The 22,778-nt window shown below is 47.1% G+C and overlaps 1 protein-coding gene across 2 annotated transcripts in view; it reads right to left on the bottom strand.

The window, feature by feature from the left end:
- Positions 1–22,778, bottom strand: part of ALDH1A3 (aldehyde dehydrogenase 1 family member A3) — a 205,120-nt gene that overhangs the window by 139,740 nt on the left and 42,602 nt on the right. The gene's annotated exons all lie outside the window — the stretch shown is intronic.

Genomic DNA, 22,778 nt, shown 5'->3' on the forward strand with positions numbered 1-22,778 from the left:
CACAGTCTCCACCTCAGCATTGCCACAGAGCCGGCAAAATCAATCCCCCCTAGGAATTTTAGACCACCGACCCACAATTTCAAAGGTGCTTAGCTGCATTACATTTGAGACGGAGATAGTCCCACACGATGAAATACCCCACAAAATGACTGACATAAGTAGGTGGGAGTTGTCTTTCGAGTATATACAGGAAAACACTTGCTACGTTGTACTTAGCAGCTAGGGTAATAACCATTTGCTCACGTTTAAGAGAGACCAATTTCCTTCTCATTACATTTTTTAATTGGTTTAGACTTAGCATCATCATACCCTCCCGGTTGCTCCCAACCCACTGATCCACCACGCTCAACATCCTACCCAACATTGATTTCTTCATGTGAACCACCTTTGTAGCCAGAGCATCAAACAAAATACCCATCAGGGTGTTTGCTTGAGCATGTGCAAGTTTCCAGTATAGCATCAGGCTGCTTAGTAAAGTGCGTTCATTGGTCATAGTAAGATCGAATCCCAGGGTGATTATCTCAGCCGGAATGTAAGATGGTAGTCTTAGCAGACGTTTTAGAAGCCTTACCTCAATCCTGGCAATTACATCCAAAAATACCCATAGCCCAGACCTCTGCTGCATAGCAAAGGATTGGCACAACCTGTGCAGAGACAAATGTAAGAAATATCCCCACCGAATAGCCACCACCCGTGATGCGACGGAGCATATAGCCCCCACAATTAGCGCCATGCACACCTCAAGACCACACAGATGGGACATGCCTCTAGGGCTATCGTCTAAGACAACACCCAGGTAGACATACAGGGACACAACCTCAATTGCCACAGCGTTCATCTTCCACCCCATTCTGGCCACTTGTCTGTGATATGTTTCGAAGACCATGATCTTAGCTTTATTGATATTTACCCTTAAAGAGTTCAGGGCCGAGTAGCAATTGAGGTTATCCAGTGAAGATCCACCAGGTGTCAAGTCCACGTCGACAATGTCGTCCGCGCAGCCCATCCATAGTACCACTGTGTCGCCTAGCTTGGGTGGGAGAGCTTTAGGGTCGACCAATGCAATGCCCGTGTCAGAGAGGTGGAGATTGAAGAGGATCGGGGCCAGGAGAGCACCCTGCTTCAAGCCTACTTCCTTTGTGATCCAGGCAGAGGTTCCACCATGTCCCTCCAGCCCTATTTTAGCATGAGTGTTAGTGTGGGGCAATACAATCATCTTTAATAGGCCCGGTGGGATCCCCCAACCCACCAGCTTCCCCCATAGCCTGGCTCGGTCCACCGTGTCAAAGGCAGAGCTGTAGTCCGCTAATGCTGCGTACATTGGCCAATTGCGGATCAGCCGTGCCTGTTCCACAATGGTGGAGAGTGCAAGTATATTTGCCGAAGTTCAGCATCCCTTCCTGAAGCCAGTCTGATTCCAGGGGAGGATGTTATTATCTTCCGCCCGCGCAGTTAGCTCATCCAACAGACTCTGTACAAATACCTTGGGGTGAGATGTCCAACAGCGAGGGTCAGTTTGTCCGCCCTTCTTGTATACCAGAACGAGGATGCTATCCTGCCAGGAGCAGGGAACGGCCTGAGTAATGGAGGTACAGCTGAAAAGCTGATGAAGGACCTTAGCCCACAAGGCAACATCTGCCTTGATCACAAGATTGCATAGCCCACCCGGCCCAAGGCTCTAGAGGGTTTACTGGCGGCGAGGATCCCCGCAACCTTCTGTGTACTTTTCTCAAAGATCCAATAGCCTGGGACCCGAGGAACAATGGGCAAGTTCTGCTTGGTGTGGCCTAGTGTCAATGAGATATAGATGATCCATTCAGGTTCTTGTACTCCATTGAGGTCTGACTTAGAAGTACCTTGGCCATTTACAATCTCCCAAAATGTTAATGTTTCATTAGAGATAGAAGTCAGAACTAAATCACACCACTTTCGACATTCTTTTAGATTCGTGTGTGTTCTGAGCCACTTCTAACAGGAGGTCTTAATCGTCCTTCTTCTGATAGCATGGGCCACGGGGTCGACCACATCTTTTAATAAAGTCTGCAGTTCTTTACGCAAAGATCTTTTTTATCGCAGATAGATTCATCAAAATTATGCCTATGCGATAAAGATGTCCCATTGGACACTCGCTGGAACCTCAGCAATTAGTCCCTCAAATTGGATGATTATCAGACCCAGCGCCTCATCAACCCCCTGATGGACGCCCCGAAAGTTCAGAAAAACCCACTACGCGGTGACCAGTGCGGCTTCAATGCATGTGGAGTTCCAGCTAACCCTGGTCCCAGCTCTATTGACACGAAGATACCCAGTGTTGCCAAAATCATAGTTAGAAGACACCAGATCTAAAGATAAAATAATGGGAAAGTCATCACTCTCCTCACAAGATTGTATACCCATGTCAATGACTACGGAGTCATTGTGTTAATAAGTTAAGGTAATGCCCCTGGGGCCGTAGTTACAGGCCCGAGCATAATGAGGGCCTTAATGAAGCCCCAGGGGCATTACCGTGGGCGGTATTGGCCTGCGGCCGAGGGTCTTATAGCCATTAGTACCCTGGCCCGTTAGACCGGGGTACTAATGGCATTTTTTTCTGTTTTGAAAAAGTTGAAAAAAATGGCCGCCGGGAAAGGGAAAACGTAGTTCGTTTTCCCTTTCCATGGCGGCCATCGTGATCGGACGCGCTGGGAACAGAATTGTTTCCAGCGCATTCGCTCCAAGAAAAGAAGAAAAACGAAGGTAAGAGGGGTTGGGAGAGTGGGGTTGGGAGGGTAAGGAGAGGATAGTTTGCGGGGGGGGTGGAGGAAAAAAAAACTTACCTGATTCCCCAGCAGGGGGCTCAGAGCGGGGATTGCCCAGTTTCGAGCCTCCTCATTGGCTAAGGGGCTGCCACGCCCCTCGCTGGGAACAGAGTACCAGGCACGCACGGCGTACACGGGAATACCGTGTGGTATGGCTCGGAAAAGAGCCAATCCACACGTTGCATTCCCAGTGCACAGCACGTTCAGGGTACTAATGATGGTTACAAACGCATACTTGATGATACTGGAGCTGGAAAGTGCACATTGCATAAACTGTGGGGGAGAATCGGAAGGGTGCGTCCCACTCACCATAGCAAAACCCCTAGAATAGAGGAGGGTTGCCCAGAACTGACCCTCGGGCAACTACAGGCTAATCTTGATTCACTCGTTGGGCCACTGGCCATAGTTGCCAACTGCCCATACTCAAACTCCTGATAGGTAGGGATCAGTGCTTAATTTGTAAAAAAATAAGTGCCAGTGCCCAAAAAATAAAAAATATTGGCCCCATAGTGCTGGGCGCGGCGCCGCCCTCAGCGCGTGTGCCGGCCGTGCCAGTTCAGTGCTAGACCTACTTAGATCAGCCCACCACCAGCCCATCACACTGCTGCTGCTCCATGTCACATGTTTGGCGCTGCAGCAACTGCTGGTATAGGCTAGTAGTGGGATGGATGGGGAAGGGCACACATGGGTTGAGAAAGTATAATGCTTTAAAGTTGGAAAACACTTGTTATGGTAGGTGTAGTGGTTCCAGCACTCCGGCAAACCCAGAGGCAAAAGAGTGCATTTGAACACACTTCTAAGTACTAGACCACACTTGTTAGACGTCTGGACCATACTTGCTGTCCTCGAAGTGATAATGCATTTGATAACATTTTTGCAAACCTGTGGATGTTATCTTATTTGTCACTTTTGTAGAATGACCCGCCACCGCCCACTGACCCCCTCCCACCGCCCTGTTTCCCAAATGGCTCTGAGTGGAGTTGCATTGCAATCATTGTCCCGGGACTTAGGATAGCTCAGCAGCAATGTGCTCGATTGGAAGCAAGACGACACGAAGCAACACAGGTTCGATCCCCGACTCCTCTCTTAGAAACCTCTGGTTATTAAGCGCGTTATAAATACGCAACGAAGACATGCTCCTCCTGTAACTGCGCCTCGATGCCCCTGGGCTGTGTGAGCGCTTTAAAAATACAAATAAATAAAAAAGCATTCTGTTTCAGTCACTGTTGCACTGTATTTGTCTCTACCCCTTCTGCCCCATCTGACAGTCTGTTAAAGTACACCAAGTATTGTTAATCAGTTACCTCAGGAAGAGCACCTTCCCCTCAGCCCGTTCCTCAGTCACCTCATCCAGGTGTCTTGTGTAATCAATTTACTCTCAAGCCCTTATCAGTCATCACATCTCATAAATGCATCCCCCTAGACCCTTCCTTCAAGCATGAGCATGGTGTTGTATAACTTGGAAAAAGTCATTTCTGCAAGACATTGTTGTGAAATCAACAGCCTGTGCTACTTCTGCTTTAGGGACTCTTTCCAGCGAGCCAGAGGAGAGTGCATATTCGGATATCTCCTTCCCACTGACATGTTCTTGGCATACTTCACTAAACTGAGGGGCGTAACAGACACCCACCGCTATCTGAGGATACCTATCTGAGGATTGCATGTGCTCTCATTCGGAGCACATGCTCGGAGCATATTGTACCCAGGTTAAGGGGCCACATCTGGTGTATAAACCACACATCAGGATAGAAAACATGCGCTGGAATTATGTAAAAAAAATGACAGCAAAAGACGGTTGAGAATTATACACGAATACTCAACTACTGCTTTTATTTATGATGAAAGATTAGTGGGCACGTGCACCATGTTTATCCCCATCTAGTTTCCATGTGTGTATCTTTGCCTGAAATGGCATTTCAGAAGTTCGTCATTGCATGGGATTTTCCCGCGAAGTGCAGCCGGTTCATTTTCGACCCAATATGTGCACCGGTCCGGACCGGGTCCCCTTGCTGAAGCTCGTTTGTGAACTAATGAGGCCGATAACATTAAAAGGAAGAACGGAAACACCCAGGCAAAAGTTCACAGTTCATGTTTCGCTTAGATGAATGCTATCCAGGGTCCGACTGGGGCATACAATTGTCTCGAGTCGGGCTCGGCACCAATTAAAAGTGGCCAAAGTTGCAAATGACATTTCATTCCTTTTGTGACAGACTAGTGGGACCACGCTGCAGCCCGTGCCCCGCCCGGTCCTGGGCCTTGCCCTGCCTTGTCTCAATCATGTAGGCTACCTTCCGTGGGGCCACCACCACCACGGCCATGCTGAGCCTGATGATGACAAAAATAGGTGCGTGACATGCTGAGGCTGCACTGCATGCAACAACAAGTGACTTATCAGCCAGCCGTTAAGGCAGGTCACAGACCCAGTCACCCAGGATTCCACCAGGGACCACACTGCCAGTGCCACCCGTGCCCCGCCCAGTCCTGGGCCTTGCCTTTGCCTCAATCACGTAGGCTACCTTCCGTGGGGCCGCCACAGCCATGCTCTGATGATGACAAAAATGGGTGCACGCGCAGCAGCCCCACGGAGGTAAGATTTTAAAAGTAAAAACTTATATTTCGGGGGGTGGGGCCCATCACTTTCAAAGTGATGGGCACAGCCGCCACTAAAAATAAGTTATTTCTTTTAGAACCTATCTTCCGTGGGGTGGGGCCCCAGCCACCGGCCCCACGAAGGTCAGGTTTTGAAAGAAAAAAGTAAAACACGTACTTTTGGGCACAATCCACGGGCCCGGCCGCCCGTGGCAGAGTCATCTGACTCAGTCTGCGGCAGCCGGCAGCCCCATGTCACAGAAATTGGCCTGGGCCTGGCACTGACTGCAGTCAGCAGCACATGGCACACAGGTCACACAGACAGAAGCCCGGGCGCGGATGGGCCCCTGGTGGGGTCCTGACTCCTGGGCAGTCAGGACCCCACCAGGGGACCGTGCCGCCACCCGGGCCCAGAGCTGGGCCTTGCCTGATCACTTGACTGTGACAGGCTCACGCTGCACCGCACGCAACAAGTGACTTGCTGTGCCGGCTGGCACTTGCTCTCCTGTCAGGGCCTCAGGGTTGGGCGGGCCGGGTGCGCACACTGGCACCCACACAAATGAAAAAGCAGGCAGACGGGGCCCCAGGAAGCAACTAGGCCGCACCACGCAGGGCAGGCTCTCTCTCACAAGTCAGGACCGACGACGCCACAGTCACTTGTGAAATGAAGGGGGCACCGCGCTGCCTCCTGTGGCAACAACAACACGTCACCATGTAATTTCACTGGCTCATAAGAACAACAAATGAAAACTGCACATTCTGTGTTACTATACAGAATGTATCAAATACTGCATAGTAACAAAAGAATGGTAGTTTTCATTGGCTGTTGTTTGTAACAGTTTGTTGTTCATTGCTATTGCTGGCCCCTCGCAGGCCCAGCCAGCCATGGCCTGCAACCTGCAAGCACGAGAGAGATCGGGATCAGAATGACAAATCCCAATGATTTATAAATGAAGCAAAGCGAAGTGGAAGAACAAACAAAGCAATTGCACATGCACTGGCCCAGCATGAGTTCCGGTGCCCAAAAGAGAGTGCCGGTGTTGGCCACCGGCAACCACCCCCACAAATTAAGCACTGCTAGGGATGCCTTGAATAAAAATCCTAAACCAAACTAGTTGTTGGAGTGTTAACCTGTGAATCAAGCCACCTCCCCAATTCTTCCAACTGGGCACAATGAGGGAAAACATATGGGGGATCAAAGATGTTGATAACCTCTATTCCCTTTAGTATTCCAACGGATGAGATACCAAGGATGGTTAGGGACGCCTCTGATTTCTTTGCCTCACCATTCCGGCAAGCCACTCCCAGTGGCTATCTTAATCTGAGAGACCAGGGACAGCCCTCCCACCCCCAGGTTGTGGATGACATTACATCTTGAGCAGAGTTTGATAATTCAACAACAACGCCTAGGGGTAGGAAGGGCATGGGTACATTAATGTGAATTTGAGTTGTTGATTTAGACCCAGCTGCCAGCCCACGCCCAGGCATCGGAAGAGGGAGGGAATTACATTTCCAAGATGTACATTCATAGCCAGCCTTAAACAGCAGCTGTGAGTGATCCGCAACATAGTCCACCATGGAATCTGATGAGAGATATACAAAGGAAGAAACATGTTCCGCCCCTTCACACTGCAACACAGCCGTGATGTCATTACTGCCAATTGCGCGGAGCGGTAGAATGGAATGAAACCTATCCAAGACTTGGGCTCGGTTTAGATAGTCAGATTGGTCTCCCCGAAAGAGGCTAAGAATAAACATTGCCCTTTCAGAGGGTCCTTTGGGAAAGCTCATATCGATCTTCTGTAGTGGAGAAACAGCAGAAGACCCCACAGGCTCCAAAGGTAAACACCTGCATCTTTTCTGTTGCACTGGACTTATGCCATGTTGTAACTAAGTTTCAAGTATCCTTGTATCTGTTGCGCCCAGTTACCTAAGGGTCCGGTGGGCATTACCAAATAAATAAACAAACAAACAAACAAACGTAGGACCAGCGGTCGGACCGGCTAATATGTCAGATGAACATGCGGCCTTGGGGTCTGCAAATAAGCTTTTTAGAGAGTAGATACAAGTAAAGTCTTTCTGTTTGCCTTTTCTGCCACCACCATCCTTTGGGGGAATAGGGACCCTTCCCCCTTTATTCATAACTAGAGTTGGTGGAGTGGAGACTTGGTCTGCTTCACTGGCATGCACAGGCCCCACAGGAGTGGTTCTCCGTGGGGATCCAAATTCTAGGATGGAATTCCCAACCACTACTTCCCCCTGCCCACCCAAAACACACTGCCCTGGTATCTCTTTGAGCATGTTCTCTGTGTTTTATAGGGCCTGTTAGTGTTATTTCTGAGCAGTCTCCTGAGAGTTAATGGATTAATTGCAGCTGTTAAAGAGCTTCTGTGTAATGCAAATGTCTTAACCACTTGTGCCTCCAGCCACCCGATCCATAGGAAGTATGTGTGCCCTTGCATCTGTTCCTTACACCGAATTCCCGTTTAAACCCGAATTGGCGAAATGCAACCTCTTTGGCTCTTGGGTATTAGTAATTTGCCAGGAACTGATGTCATATGCCATACACACCATTTTCAGCTTTTGCCAAATTATGGCCAGGTAGCATCACTATGGCAATACCTGACACAATTCCTATCAGATGCCTAAACAAAAAACCAAACGGTTGACTTTGTCAATGTCTATTGAAATGTAGAAACAATGTTGGTTTGATGTCTAGTCTAGCTTGGGAGGGTACTCCGATATGCATCCACAACTCTGGGATGCGATTGGACACTCAGCACATTGACGTAATATCCCCTTCATTGGTTGAAAATGTCAATATTTGTCATATAATCAGCAACAGGTTTCTGGGTCTGATTTGCTTCCTCATGTCAATAGAAATAGATGCAGCTTCCTGCCTCTGGGGCTGAGACTAGGATGGGTCCATCTTGGTTTAGTAGAGTTGTGTAGAATGACAAAGACACAAATACATTTTCTATTATAATCTTGTTACGAGATTGGGATTATGAAGTTAAAAAGAATGATAATTGTAGTTTTAGGTTTACAGCACATGGAGCCACACAGCACTTGAAACACTTGTGTATAGGCGCGCTATAAATAAAATATCATACCATATCATAATTCTTAAAAAGGTATGCAGTAAAATGTGTGCCTTTTTCAAAGCACAGCTGAATGTGTGCTATGCACCTGGGAGCTTAAATTTAATAGATGCTATTGTTGACCTACGAAGAGTGAAAGGATGAATTGGCGCTGGTTGCATGCAGACCTGTACCCCAATGCTTCCAGATGTCTACAGGAGGTGCGCTAGTCCGCTGAGTTATCTTAGTACTTGGCTAGGATTCCCAAAAACACGAATGTTGGATCTGAGAAGACGAGCCAAGGATATGTTGCATCAGCCCAGGGCTACCTTAATGAATTTTGGGGCCCGGGGCACAGACCCCTGTGAACCAGAGGAATTATGGGATCCGGAATATCTGGTTGCGCCCCCTCTCATCGCGATCACAACCCACATCTTGACATTCTGTCCTGCAGCAATGATAGTAAGCATGGATGCCTCCAGTCCCCTTACCCTCTCCAGACATGTTCAGCCCACAAGGACGGTACTCGTGTTCAAGCGAAGGCAATTTACACATTTTAATAGTAGCAGCCACGAGAAAGGTGTAACAGATGCAGTGCACCGACACGCTGCCGCATGAAAAAGGCACACCTGCCCCAGCATAGAGAGAAGACTCGGGTTTAAAGTCTCACTAAATGTGAAAGTGCTCAAGAATGTTCACAGATGGTGGATGGAAATTAGAAGCTATGGTTTGCAAGGGGTATTGCTATTAGTCAGCAAAGAAACAAATGACCTTGTATGGTCCACTATATATCGATGGTCACTATTATTATGTAAAATGCATCGCTGTAGCCAGCTAAACCATGAGTGAGACTTTTTTGAACAGCATACCCTCAGAACTAAATTACTCTTAAGGGCTGACATTTTTCAAATGTTTACAGACAGGCAATTTTGGCAGGTTAGAAAAAACAAGATGAAATGATTTGCCCAGCATCACATATGTTAGTTAAGAGGTGAAGCTGAGATTTGAGCTCAATCTCTTCATAAGGCCGCATTGTTTCCCAGTTCTTATCATAGAGCAAGGTGCAATTATTTGTGAATGTTTCACTTTCATGAACTAAAATAATACCCTATTGTTTTAATAACAGACTTGGAAATACACAAATCACATAATAGCCCACCATCACAACATTTAAAACTAAAACTTTATAGAAGCATTTTATGCAAAAGGGAAATGATTTTAATGAAATGAAATATTTTAGATTGCGCTCATAGACAAGTGTTTCAGAGCATACACAAGTGCTTCATTTTCACTATTACAAAGGCAAGCATACCAGCACCACAATATTAATTGATGTGCGCTTAAAAGGTTTCATCTGGGATTTTCAATTCTATTTTATAGCTATACAATCACCCAAACACAGAATGGAGGACTGTTATTTATGATCTGCAGATGTACCTTCAAAATTGTATAAGAAAGCAGACTGTTGTTTGCCAAATGTGCAGGCCTGAAAATATGCTCACTAGAGGCCTGTGATATTTGGTCAGCTCTCTTCGGTCTGGGATATCTCCCAATCAAAGCAAGATCAGGCAATAGGCTAAACAACACCACCAGTAAGTGAGAAGGCAAACCTGTTCACGGAAGACAGCCTAATACTATACAGTGACACAAGAGGATTTGTCCAGGATCACTGTATCGTCCGCAGGCAAAGTCGAGATATGAGCCTCAACACTTTAGTTCCATTGTCTCGAATGTGACTACCTAATCACCTCTCCCTACTATGACTGTATGCTACTCATTGGAGGGTGGCTGCCAGTTATAACAACCCTCATTTGGCGGAACAAAGCTCTAGACCTGCGCCAGATTGATGCTATGTTACTTTTTCTAACTAGCGCTAACTGGTTCAGTTACATTGCTGTGTAGCACACACTGTTACTATCAGAAAACTATTTCTACATGCAAGTTTATCAAACTCAGACATAGGAAAGGCTGACTGAGCCTTGCTGCAATTTGGTACTGTGATCTGGCATATGATCACAAATCTGTAACAAGTGCTTAACAAACTGAGCTATTTTTGGAGGAATCATCGAACTCAAATGTATCAATATCCAGTTCAACTTTCAGTATGGCACATGATCTATATATTCCCCACAAAAGGGTGAAAATATTGCAGGATTCGTGCTGTCTTGAATGAACAAACTGTGTAATACAGCGAACACAAAAAAACATTATAGCATTAATTGATCCGAGCAGATGCAGTTGTCAGCAACAGCCTGGCAGCAGGTGTGGCGCTTGAGTATCGCAGCATAAAAGATCCTGGTATGTGTTATTCTAGTTTTGCAAAAGAAAAGGGCACTGACTGCTTTCAATCAGGCAGCCAGGTGGGCCCCCTGCAGGGTTGGGCACCGGGGCACATGCCCCTTTTACCCATCCATAAAGACTTCTCTGTATCAGCTTCCACCAGCCCTAAGGACTGAGGGAGCTAGGGCGCTTAAATGAGACACTGGTGCAGCAGGGACTGGCAGTCACAAAGAGTACAGCTGATTAAGTCCTCTGTCCGAGGAAGAGACTATCTCATAGTCTTCCTAGTGGCCATAGTCCCTTTATGGTGTGCTTCTATCAATTAGGTAATATCACCAGAGGAGGGCGGGCATTACTGGTAGGGTAATGCCCCTGGGGTCATAGTTGGAAGCCCGAGCGAAGAAAGTGCTTTAAGTAAGCCCCGGGGGCATTACCGTACCAGAAATGCCCCCCTCGAAGGCTTATATTGCCATTAGTACCCCGGCACATCGTACCAGGGTACTAAGAGCAATTTGTCTCGAGTTGAGAAACAGCACTGCGACTCGAGCAAAAAAAAAAGCAAAAAAAGATGGCTGTGAGGGATCGGGAGAAGGGACTACACGTAGTCCCTTCTCCCTTTCCGTGGAGCCCATTAAAATGAATGGAGAAAAAAGTAAACAAACAAAATGGCCACCATGGAAGAGGCGAAGTGACTACACGTAGTCCCTTCTCCCATTCCACGGTGGCCACTCGCGGGAAAATACTCCGGGACGCTGCAGCGTCAGAGCCTTGTCAGGTAGGTTAGGTCCTGGCGAGGGCCAGTGAGCTTGCTTTTAACAAGCGCATTGACCCTCGCCGGATACTAATGGATGGTAGAACGAGAGTAACAGGAGAATCCAAATATCATTGGCATGGCAACCCCCCTATACATTAGTTTACAGTGCACCCGACTAAGTAGACATTGCAAAAGACATTCATCTACCTATGAAAATCTACGGGCCCGGTTCACTAACCATTGGTAAGGAATGGGTATGTGGAAGGAGAGGAAAAAGTTGAACTGCCAAGCTATTTTAAGTTGCTTGGATGACTTGGATGGCGCTGCCCTTCGCCAGGCATCATGCCTGAAGATGGACAGCAGCACCATTAATGCTAAGAAGGTGAGGCCACTGGAAGCAGATGCCTTATTTTCCTAAAGTATCCATGTCACAGCGCCACGATGCCCCCTGGGCAGTTGGCGCTTTATAAATCCAAATAAATAAATAAAGCTTGACGCTCCCGTGAATGAGTGGGAACTTCAGGCTTCAGAAATAAAAGGCCTCTGCTTCCAACGGCCACACCTTTTCTAAGATAATGGTGGCACCGGCCCATGGGCATCTCTTGGGCAGCGTCACTATTATGGATTATAGGCATTTTTTTCTGAAGCCTGAAGCTCTCGCACATGAGTGCCTCAGGCTTTAGGAAAAAAGTCATGTGCTCTAGCGGCTGGAGCTGCTAGGGGACATTAGTGAACCTGAAAAGGGCCCTGCCTCAGAATGATATTTCTGAGCTTCTCAGCCCCGGCTAGCCCCAGTCCACTTAAAGCCCTGGCGTCAATTAACGTAGCCCTAGCAGATATAGAGAGCTTGCCTTGGAACAGTGTTCTAGGACACAACTTTCCCAAAAACGCTGTTCTGGCACTCTTTCTCCACTGAGTACGATGAACATATTCTCTTTGATATGGATAGATGGAATTAAATGTGCCTTTTTATCCCCAAACGGTGAGCTCTTGATCAATGTGGTGCAAGTAATGATAGAGCATTTCCCAGGCTAGAATAATAGCAAAAAGCACCAAGTGAAGGCCATTCTGGGACAGAGAATGCTGCGACCTGATTACAGGTTTGGCGACTTAGAAGGAGGGGAGGTTCGCGAACTCACCCGAACGTTGAGTTAGATCCCCTTTCTTTCATTGTCTTGTGATCACTTCACTGGTTCTTTCCCACTCTTACTTCATCGCAGGGCGCTCTCTTTTCCCAACGTGTGGGACGTCTGCCACCTTGTGGCTAGGAGCGCATGCTGCAGGAAAGCTCTGACAATAATTAAGGAAAATAGGTTCTGGGTCTTCTCTGCCAGGGGTGTTGCTAGGTCTGGAAAAGATCAGGGCTACTCTAATGGGGGGACTGTCGGACAAGGGGCTAGCAGGCCTTTTGGCTGTAGCCAGACCAATACCACCCCCACCAGAAACGCCTCTCGGGTGAAGACTGAAAACATACTTCTCCTCCACTGGAGCCCCCAAGGCGGGGGAAATCAGTTTTTTTTGGTGGATGGTCTCGTGGATAAAGGGAAGAAACAGGAAAAATAAAGTGAGAGCGTAAAAAAAAGTTTAATAAATAATATGAAAGGAGAGTGCAGGAAAGACAATAAGAGAGAACTGACAAAAAATAGGAGAACATTTTAAGCTGGAAAGAATAATGGGTGGAAAATCGAATTAGACAAATGCGAGAAGCAAATAATGAGTGTGTTAAGAAATATATAAAATAATGAATAGGAACACGTGCGTAAGAAAGAAAGCAATGAGGATGGCATAAAGTTGTTGATTCTTTTTTTCCCTGCAGAGCCCTTGCTAGTTAGGTTCCATGTCATTTCATCACAGGATGTTTTTCGCAGGGGTTTTTATCACAGATTTTTAAACAAAAAAACTCAAAAACTTTATTTTTGGGATTTTTGGCAGGGTTCCCCCACCAAGCCCCACCCCCTTTATTTTTTTTGCTATTCTCGAACTCCCACACCCCATATACATATATATATTTATTTGTCTAACTGCCCCTAAAAATTAGATGAGTTTTTTCATTAAATAAATCACGGTAAAAAGCCCTGCGAAAAAACATCCAGCGATGAAACGTTGTACCTTCGCTTAGGAAGACAGAAAAACTGCGCCTTCCCTGTTGGGATTTACACAGTGTATGTGCAGCGTGAACACAGATCCCAACACCAAGCGCTTAACCCACTGGTCTATCTGACCAGCTGTGATGGGGGGAGGGAGGAGGGCAGAAACAAGAAAGCAAGGGAAAACAATACAGAGGCACAACGCCGGGACAGACAGGAAAACTATGAAGGGAGAAGTGTGGCCGAATGGGATCATTCATGGGGGGGCAGCAGAGGGGGAAGAGAAGGCCAGTAAAAGCACCCCAAAATGGTAACCAACCAAAGCTGAAACGATCACCTGCCCAGATCTGGTTCTCGGCATTCGGAGGCTCACTTCAAAGTTCCGGCTCATGTCAAGGCTGGCCATATGTGTTGTTGAGCATGTGCAATGTCGTTCCTATTTCTTGCTACACATGTGAAAGCTGGTCAGAAACGCTAGGAGGCTTGTGAATGTCTGCCATGCCTGTTGCTGGTATCTGAAGGCTGGACATTCCAGAAAAAAAGCCTTCTCTGCCTATGCCCCAAGACTATGGAACCTCCTCCCCGTCAGCATCAGACTCGCCCCCACACTCCTACAATTCAGAAAAGAACTCAAGACCCACCTCTTCAAGAAATCTCCCCGCCTCAACACCTAGGCCATCAAGCCACCTGTCGCGCCACCTGACGCGCTAGAAGCTACCGGTCACTCTCCTCTATGTCACCCGGTACAGGTGTACCCCTCCTCTGTGCCCCTCTGAACCACACTCCCGCTGTATAGATGTTCTGTTGTTACCTCCAAAAACCGCTCGGTTATGCATCTGTATTGCTGTCCACCTCTGCAAAGTGCTCCACTGCTTCTGGGAGCTTGGTCTGTGCTCAATAAATACAATAATAATAATTATAATAATAATTCCTGCCACTGAACATGTGTATCCTGGACATGCCTGCTACTGGGCATCTATAAGCAGGACAGTGTTTTTGCTGGGTATGTGACAGCTGGCCACCACAGTGCTGTGCATGTGGAGGGAGGCCATGTCTGTTGCTTGGCATATGGAGGCTAGTCGTATTTGTGTTTGTGCATGTGGAGGCATCCCATGTCTGTTGCTTAGCATATGGAGGCTAGTCGTATTTGTGGCTTTGCATGTGGACGGAGGCCATATCTGTTGCTTGGCATATGGAGGCTAATCGTATTTGTGCATGTGCCTGTGCCTGTGGAGGCAAGCCATGTGTGTTGCTTGGCATATGGAGGCTAGTCGTATTTGTGGCTGTGCACGTGAAGGCACGCCATGTCTGTTGCTTGGCATATGGAAGCTAATCGTATTTTTTGCTGTGCATGTAGAGGCATGCCATGTCTGTTGCTTGGCATCTGAAGGCTAGTCGTATTTGTTGATGGGCAGGTGGGGGGAGGCCATGTCTGTTACTAGGCATATGGAGGCTAGTCATATTTGTTGATGGGCAGGTGGGGTGAGGCCATGTCTGTTGCTTGGAATATGGAGGCTAGTCGTGTTTGTTGCTGTGCATGTAGAGGGATGCCATGTCTGTTGCTTGGCACATGGAGGCTGGTCGCATTCGTGGCTATGCATGTAGAGGGTGGTCATATCTGTTGCTTGGCATATGGAGGCTAGTCGTATTTGTTGATGGGCAGGTGGAGGCAAGCCATATCTGTTGCTTGGCATATGGAGGCTAGTCATATTTGTGGCTGTGCATGTGGATGGAGGCCATACCCGTTGCTTGGAATGTGGAGGCTTGTCGTATTTGTGGCTGTGCATGTGGAGGCAGGCTATGTGTGTTGCTTGGCATATGGAGGCTAGTCGTATTTTTGGCTGTGCATGTGGACGGAGGCCATATCTGTTGCTTGGAATGTGGAGGCTTGTCATATTTGTGGCTGTGCATGTGGAGGCAGGCCATATCTGTTACTTGGCATATGGAGGCTAGTCGTATTTGTTGATGGGCAGGTGGGGCAAAGCCATGTCTGTTGCTTGGCATATGGAGGCTAGTCGTGTTTGTGGCTGTGCATGTGGACGGAGGCCATGTCTGTTGCTTGGCATATGAAGGCAAGTCGTTTTTGTTGCTGTGCATGTGAAGGGAGGCCATGTCTGTTGCTTGGAATATGGAGGCTAGTCGTATTTGTGGCTGTGCATGTGGAGGCAGGCCATGTCTGTTGCTTGGCATATGGAGGCTAGTCGTATTTGTGGCTGTGCATGTGGAGGCAGGCCATGTCTGTTGCTTGGCATATGGAGGCTTGTCGTATTTGTGTTTGTGCATGTGGAGGCAGGCCATGTCTGTTGCTTGGCATATGGAGGCTAGTCATATTTGTTGATGCGCAGGTGGAGGGAGGCCATGTCTGTTACTAGGCATATGGAGGCTAGTCGTATGTGTTGCTGTGCATGTGGAGGCCTGCTATGTCTGTTGCTTGCCATATGGAGGCTAATCGTATTTGGTGATAGGCAGTTGCGGGGGGCATATCTGTTGCTTGGCATATGCAGGCTAGTCATGTTTGTGGCTGTGCACGTGGAGGCAGGCCTTGTCTGTTGGTCGGTATCTGTAGGCTAGTCGTATTTGGTGATGGGCAGGTGTGGGGAGGCCATGTCTCTGTCTTGGTATATGGAGGCTAGTCGTGTTTGTTGATAGGCAGGTGGAGGGTGGGTATACCTTTTGCAGAGCATTTGCGGCTTTACATACCTTTTGCTGACTTGTGGAGATTGGCCATAGACACTGCTTTGCACGTGGAGTCTGCCATTGCTGATTTCAGGCATGCAGAGATGAGGCATGAATCTTATTGGGGAAGGCATGTGGAGGATGGCCATGCCTCTTCCTGGTCACACAGAAGCTGGTCTAACCTGTTTCAGGCCGCACAGAGGCTGGCTGTACCTGCTGTTGGGTATGCAGTGGCTGGCTGTGCCTGCTGTTGGGTATGCAGAGGCTGGATGTACCTGGTGTTGGGTATGCAGAGGCTGGCTATAACTGGTGTTCGGTATGCAGAGGCTGGCTGTACCTGGTGTTGGGTATGCAGAGGCTGGCTGTACCTGGTGTTGGGTATGCAGAGGCTGGCTGTACCTGGTGTTGGGTATGCAGAGGCTGGCTGTAACTGGTTTTGGGCCTGCAGAGGCTGGTTGTACCTGGCGTCTGGCATTCAGGGGCTGGCTGTACCTGGTGTTGGGCATGCAGATGCTGGCTTACCTGATGTTGGGCATGCAGAGGCTGGCTGTACCTGGCGTTGGGCATGCAGAAGCTGGCTGTACCTGGCGTTGGGCATGCAGAGGCTGGCTGTACTTGGCATCGGGCATGCAGAGGCTGGCTGTATCTGGCATGGGGCATGCAGAGGCTGGCTGTACCTGGCATTGGGCATGCAGAGGCTGGCTGTACATTGCGTCGTGTATGCAGAGGCTGGCTGTACCTGGCGTCGGGTAGCCTGGCGTTGGGTATGCAGAGGCTGGCTGTACCTGGCGTTGGCAATGCAGAGGCTTGATGTACCTGGCGTCGGGCATGCAGAGGCTGGCTGTAACTGGCGTTGCGTATGCAGAGGCTGGCTGTATCTGGTGCTGGGTATGCAGAGGCTGGCTGTACCTGGTGTTGGGCATGCAGAGGCTGGCTGTACCTTGTGTTGGGTATACAATGGCTGGCTCTACCTGCTGTTGGGTATGCAGAGGCTGGCTGTACCTGGTGTTGGGTATGCAATGGCTGGCTGTACCTGGTGTTTGGCATGCAGAGGCTGGCTGTGCAAGGCATTGGGTATGCAGAGGCTGGCTGTACCTGGCATCGGGTATGCGGAGGCTGGCTGTACCTGTTGTCAAAGGATGGCTGTACCTGGCGTCGGGTATGCAGAGGCTGGCTGTACCTGGTGTTGGGTATGCAGAGGCTGGCTGTAACTGGTGTTGGGTATGCAGAGGCTGGCTGTAACTGGTGTTGGGCATTCAGGGGCTGGCTTTACCTGGTGTTGGGCATGCAGAGGCTGGCTGTATCTGGTGTTGGGCATGCAGAGGCTGGCTGTACCTGGCATTGGGCATACAGAAGCTGGCTGTACCTGGCATTGGGCATGCAGAGGCTGGCTGTACTTGGCATCGGGCATGCAGAGGCTGGCTGTATCTGGCATGGGGCATGCAGAGGCTGGCTGTACCTGGCGTTGGGCATGCAGAGGCTGGCTGTACATTGCATCGGGTATGCAGAGGCGGCTGTACCTGGCATCAGGTAGCCTGGTGTCAGGTATGCAGAGGCTGGCTGTACCTGGCGATGGCAATGCAGAGACTGGATATCATGGTAACAATATATTTTTTACCTAAGGTCCATAAAACATACCAGGATTTTCCACCACTTCGACTAATCATAAATGGCATAGGTTCTCTTACAGAAAAAACTTCCCAATATATCGACTCACATGTACAACCATTGGAAGCAAGTTTAGCCTCTTTTGTTAAGGACTCCAAGCATATTATTCAGCAGATTAATCTTATTCCATCGGAACATAACTACTTTTTTGTCACTTTAGACGTTGTTCAGCTCTATACTAGTGCACAGCATGATAAAGGTCTGGAAAGCACAATGTTCTTCCTGAAAACAAGATCAGTTTCATTTCTTGAGCAAAAGAAAATGATTATTGAAATGCTACATTTCTGTCTTTATAACAACATTTTTATTTTTGACAATAATACCTACAAACAACTCCAAGGTACCGCTATGGGGTCTGAATTCGCCCCGTCATATGCTAATTTATTTATGTTTTTTTTTTAAATAAAACATGCTTGGAAACATCCTCTTTTTCATAGTAACATAACATTTTGGGGTCTATTCATAGATGGCATTTTGATTATTTGGGAAGGCAATACTCTTGATTTGGATACTTGTTTTACTTATCTTAACAACAATTCATATAACCTGTCTTTCACCAAAACAGTCAGTGCAACCAACATTGAATTTCTGGATTTGGAATAATTTGTGGAAAATGCTCAAATTCAAACTAAATTATTTACTAAACCATTGGTGGGCAATAGTCTCCTTTTTGCCACATCTCACCCCCCCCCCCCCCAAACATACCATCAACAATATCCCATATGGGGAGATCCTCAGAATCAAAAGGAATTGCAGTACATCTCTCACCTTTCAAGATAACCTCAAGCACACTTATCAGAAATTTAAACAGAGAGGCTATGGATCAAAAATCATCAAAACCGCTATTAACAAAGCAGAGACTCTTTACTTATCGATAAACCAAAAACTGGTACCTCAAAACCGAAAACTCAATTCATCACGACCTATAGCACAGAAGCTAAAAAAATCAAACGCATATTGACAAACCACTGGAACATACTCCTCACAGACTCAAGTCTGCAACAACATTTGGACACCTTCCCAAGCATCTGTTTTCGGAGAGCACCAAGCATTAGAAATCTAGTTAGTCCAAGGATTTTGAGTCCAATATCGAATGAAAGAAAAATGTTTTTTCAAACCAACATTAAAGGCACCTACAAATGCGGACATTGCAAACTATGCCCATTTATATACCAAGGAAAAAAGGACATTCTTCTTCCAAATGGAAAGACAAAACAAATTGATCAAGTGATTAACTGTAATTCAACATTTGTGATATATGGAATTGAATGTTTGTGTGGAAAACTCTATATTGGAAGTACAATCAGAAAATTGAAGGTGAGAATCTTTGAACACATACGAGCCATCCGAAAACAAAGACCTCCGATCCCACATTTTTATTCACATGATCACAAAACACCCAACTTTTGATTTGACGAAACTAAGAATCTTTGGCTTGGAGAAAGTTGTGCTACCACCACGAGGAGGGAACAAGGAAGAATTACTACAGAAACAGGAAAGTAAATGGATCTGCATCATAGACACATGCGTGTCAGGTCTAAATTGTGACACAGAGATGTTTAACTGGTTGTAAATCGTAATTTGTAACAAAATTATATGGGAGGCATATAGTACATTATGTGGTTAAAAACCTTTTTTTTAAACAAGTAATAAAATTAAGATGTTGAAGTTAGGAACTGTTAGCTAGGAAATTATCATCACGAGTCAATATATTGGCATCCAAGTGCAATTAGAGTTATACCATTGTGAAGTACACAAAAATGAGACTGTTAATATAAATATATATTGTTTAACTACACTAATTTCATTAAAACATAGGAGAAAAAGATAGCTCTAGAACCTATACACCCACACATGACCTGTTATATCCTTATATCATACTACACTAAGGATCAAGCTTTTCCATCCTTATCATGATTAAATTGGCCACAATGTAAGTTTTCGCACAGATCTTGCTACGTCAAGCTTAATGAATGTGACTAGCGAAAGAGAAAACAATCTATAGTTAGCAAATTGCCTTTCTCCATCTAAATTTTATAATTTATATATTTTTCATAACGTATTTATCTTACCAAACTTGGCTGGCTGTACCTGGTGTTCGGCATGCAGAGGCTGGCTCTACCTGCTGTTGGGTATGCAAAAGCTAGCTATACCTGGTGTTGGGTATGCAAAAGCTGGTTGTACCTTGTGTTGGGCATGCAGAGGCCAGCTCTACCTTGTGTTGGGTAGGCTGGCTGTACCTGGTGTTGGGTATGCAGAGGCTAGCTGTACCTGGTGTTGGGTATGCAGAGGCTGACTGTACCTGGTTTTGGGTATGCAGAGGCTGGCTTTACCTGGTGTTGGGCATGCAGAGGCTGGCTCTTCCTGGTGTTGGGTATGCAGAGGCTGGCTGTACCAGAGGACGACTGTTGCTATTACCGGGCATACAAAGTCTGACCACAGTGGTGGTTCGACTTACCTGGTGGACTGACATTAACTGTTACTGGGCATGTGGAGGATGCCTATGCATGTTACTGGACAAACAGAGGATGGCGTAGCAAGTATTTGCAACTTGGACGCAGGTTTGACTTATTTCTAGACTTTCCGTAGATGGGAACATGGATGTTACGTGTAGGGTCAGTGCAAACTCTGCTCACAGATACAACATGTGCAAGATCACCCAGGCTTCCCTAACAAACAGGTACAACATGGGCACAGTGGAAGAGAGGGTGTAGAGGGGCACTAACTGTATCGTTGTGAGTGGTGCATGGCCGTTCTTAGTTGGTGGAGCAATTTGTCTGGTTAATTCTGATAACGAACGAGACTCCTCCATGCTAACTAGGTACGTGACCCCCAGCTGAAATGTGGACACTTCCTCCCATTGATTCTGAAATGTCTTCGTTTTTCGCAAAAAAGATTTGATGGTTTTTGAAATGATCTTCTTATGTAATTGTGAAAGAAAATACTCGGGACACAATCTCTTTGCCCCGACTGATTGTAATTAAACCCGATGCATTAATGACTCTCTCTGAAATTTGAATTCTTTCTGTGATTACATGGACCTTGGCTCTTGCAGAAATTGTGAATGTAACTATTAAAATTAGAGAAGCTGAACATGCTTTGTTGAAGATTGTAATTTGACGTACCATCACTATATAGAGGGCCTAGCCCTTTTAGGAGTGCAAGAAAGTTTCCCCATTGACAACAATGGGCCATTGTTGTAACAACATGGGCACAGCTAATGCAAGTCCTGTGCAAACAACATGCCGGGCCAGTGTACGTTTCCTTTGCCAATGTGCACAAGTATAGAATTTGGCAGAGCAAATGTTTACAAGGGTCTGTGCAAACGCTGCAAATACACGGGGACAGGTATATCGCAAGCCGGACCAGTGGAAGCTCCCCTCACATAGTGGTACAGGCACAGCAAGTTCAAGGCTTTCCTCCTGAACTGGTAGAGGTACAGCTTGGTCAGAGCTGGGGCAAGCTGCCTAGACAGACGGAAATGGCACAGCATGGACATTGCCAGTGCATCTTTTATTTGCGAAGAGCTTAAGGTACAGCATGGACGCTGGCTATATGCAGTCTACAAACCCCGAGGCATATGGAGAGCTCTGCTTTCACATGGAAGCTTCCGCCAGTCAGCAGCTCTTCCCAGGAATCGCGCGGTGGCAGGAGAGTGGGACACGCATTCGGGGTGGAGTGGGCCAACTTGCCTGCTCGCTGCACTCTGTCCCATCAATATCTTACTCCCAGTCTTACTCCTTGGTTGGGTGTGGAAGGGCCAGGTGAAGAAGATGACGTAATAAGTGCAGCTGTTGTTGGTCTGCACACACACACACGTACACCACACACATGCACACCACACACCACACACACCATACACCACACACACACGCACACGCACACACACACGCGCACACCACACACGCACACGCACACACACCACACACACACACACAATATTGCCAACATGCTCACTCCCCGTATGCTTCCAGCCAATATCCGAATGTCCTAGGAGGAGAGTCAAGTAAGGAAGATGTCCTAACACTGCAGGGCAGTGCAGCTTGGCTGGAACATATATGGCCTTTATATATAAGCCATCGATATCCACTATGTTCAGTGTCACCCCGCCATTGGCCTATACATTGCTTTGGCCCTGCTTTAAAGTGACCTACGTGTGATCTTCAGGCCTTTTTTTCCCACCATCAAATTACCAGTATTTCGTAATGTCCTTCCAAAATATTGAACTATTGGAATGTCTTTCATTGTAAGTTTAATGTTGGTCCAGCATTTTAACATCAGACAACTCACATAACACTTTGACAGGTTGAGTTCTAGCATGTGCCCTCAACATGCACATATTCTCAGCTAGCATGTATATATTGGTTTTCTAACATGCACTTGTTAAACATACACTGGCTTACACGGGCACGCGGTTCAGCATTGCCATGATGATGTTACTTAAGCCACAGCATATGCTTCTCGGCCTCAAAACTGGGTCAAGTTAGTGACTCCTGCAGTTATCTGTGGTTTCGTCACTGACACTTACCTCGTTGACTTTTATTTTCGACTTCTGTTCGTCGAACAACCGAAATCGATGTATTTGTTTATGTGTGTGTGTGTGTTAGGGAGGGTATGTGCGAAGGAGTGGGCCAGGGGGGAGGTAGGGCATGGGGATCCCACATTAAAAGTCATATCACCAAGAGGAGTCAAACTAAAAGTTAAGTGTGGTTGATGAATCTACATAAAACGGACTGTGACCAATGTGAGTACTGTGGATTGCAGAAGAGCGCCCCCTAATTGCAATAGGACATCATGCAGCCAATTTAGCTCATCTCGCTTTATCTCTTTTTAATTCATGATAAAC

Source organism: Ambystoma mexicanum, chromosome 11 (assembly GCF_040938575.1).
Source record: "Ambystoma mexicanum isolate Mex_15411 chromosome 11, UKY_AmexF1_1, whole genome shotgun sequence".
Taxonomy (NCBI): domain Eukaryota; kingdom Metazoa; phylum Chordata; class Amphibia; order Caudata; family Ambystomatidae; genus Ambystoma; species Ambystoma mexicanum.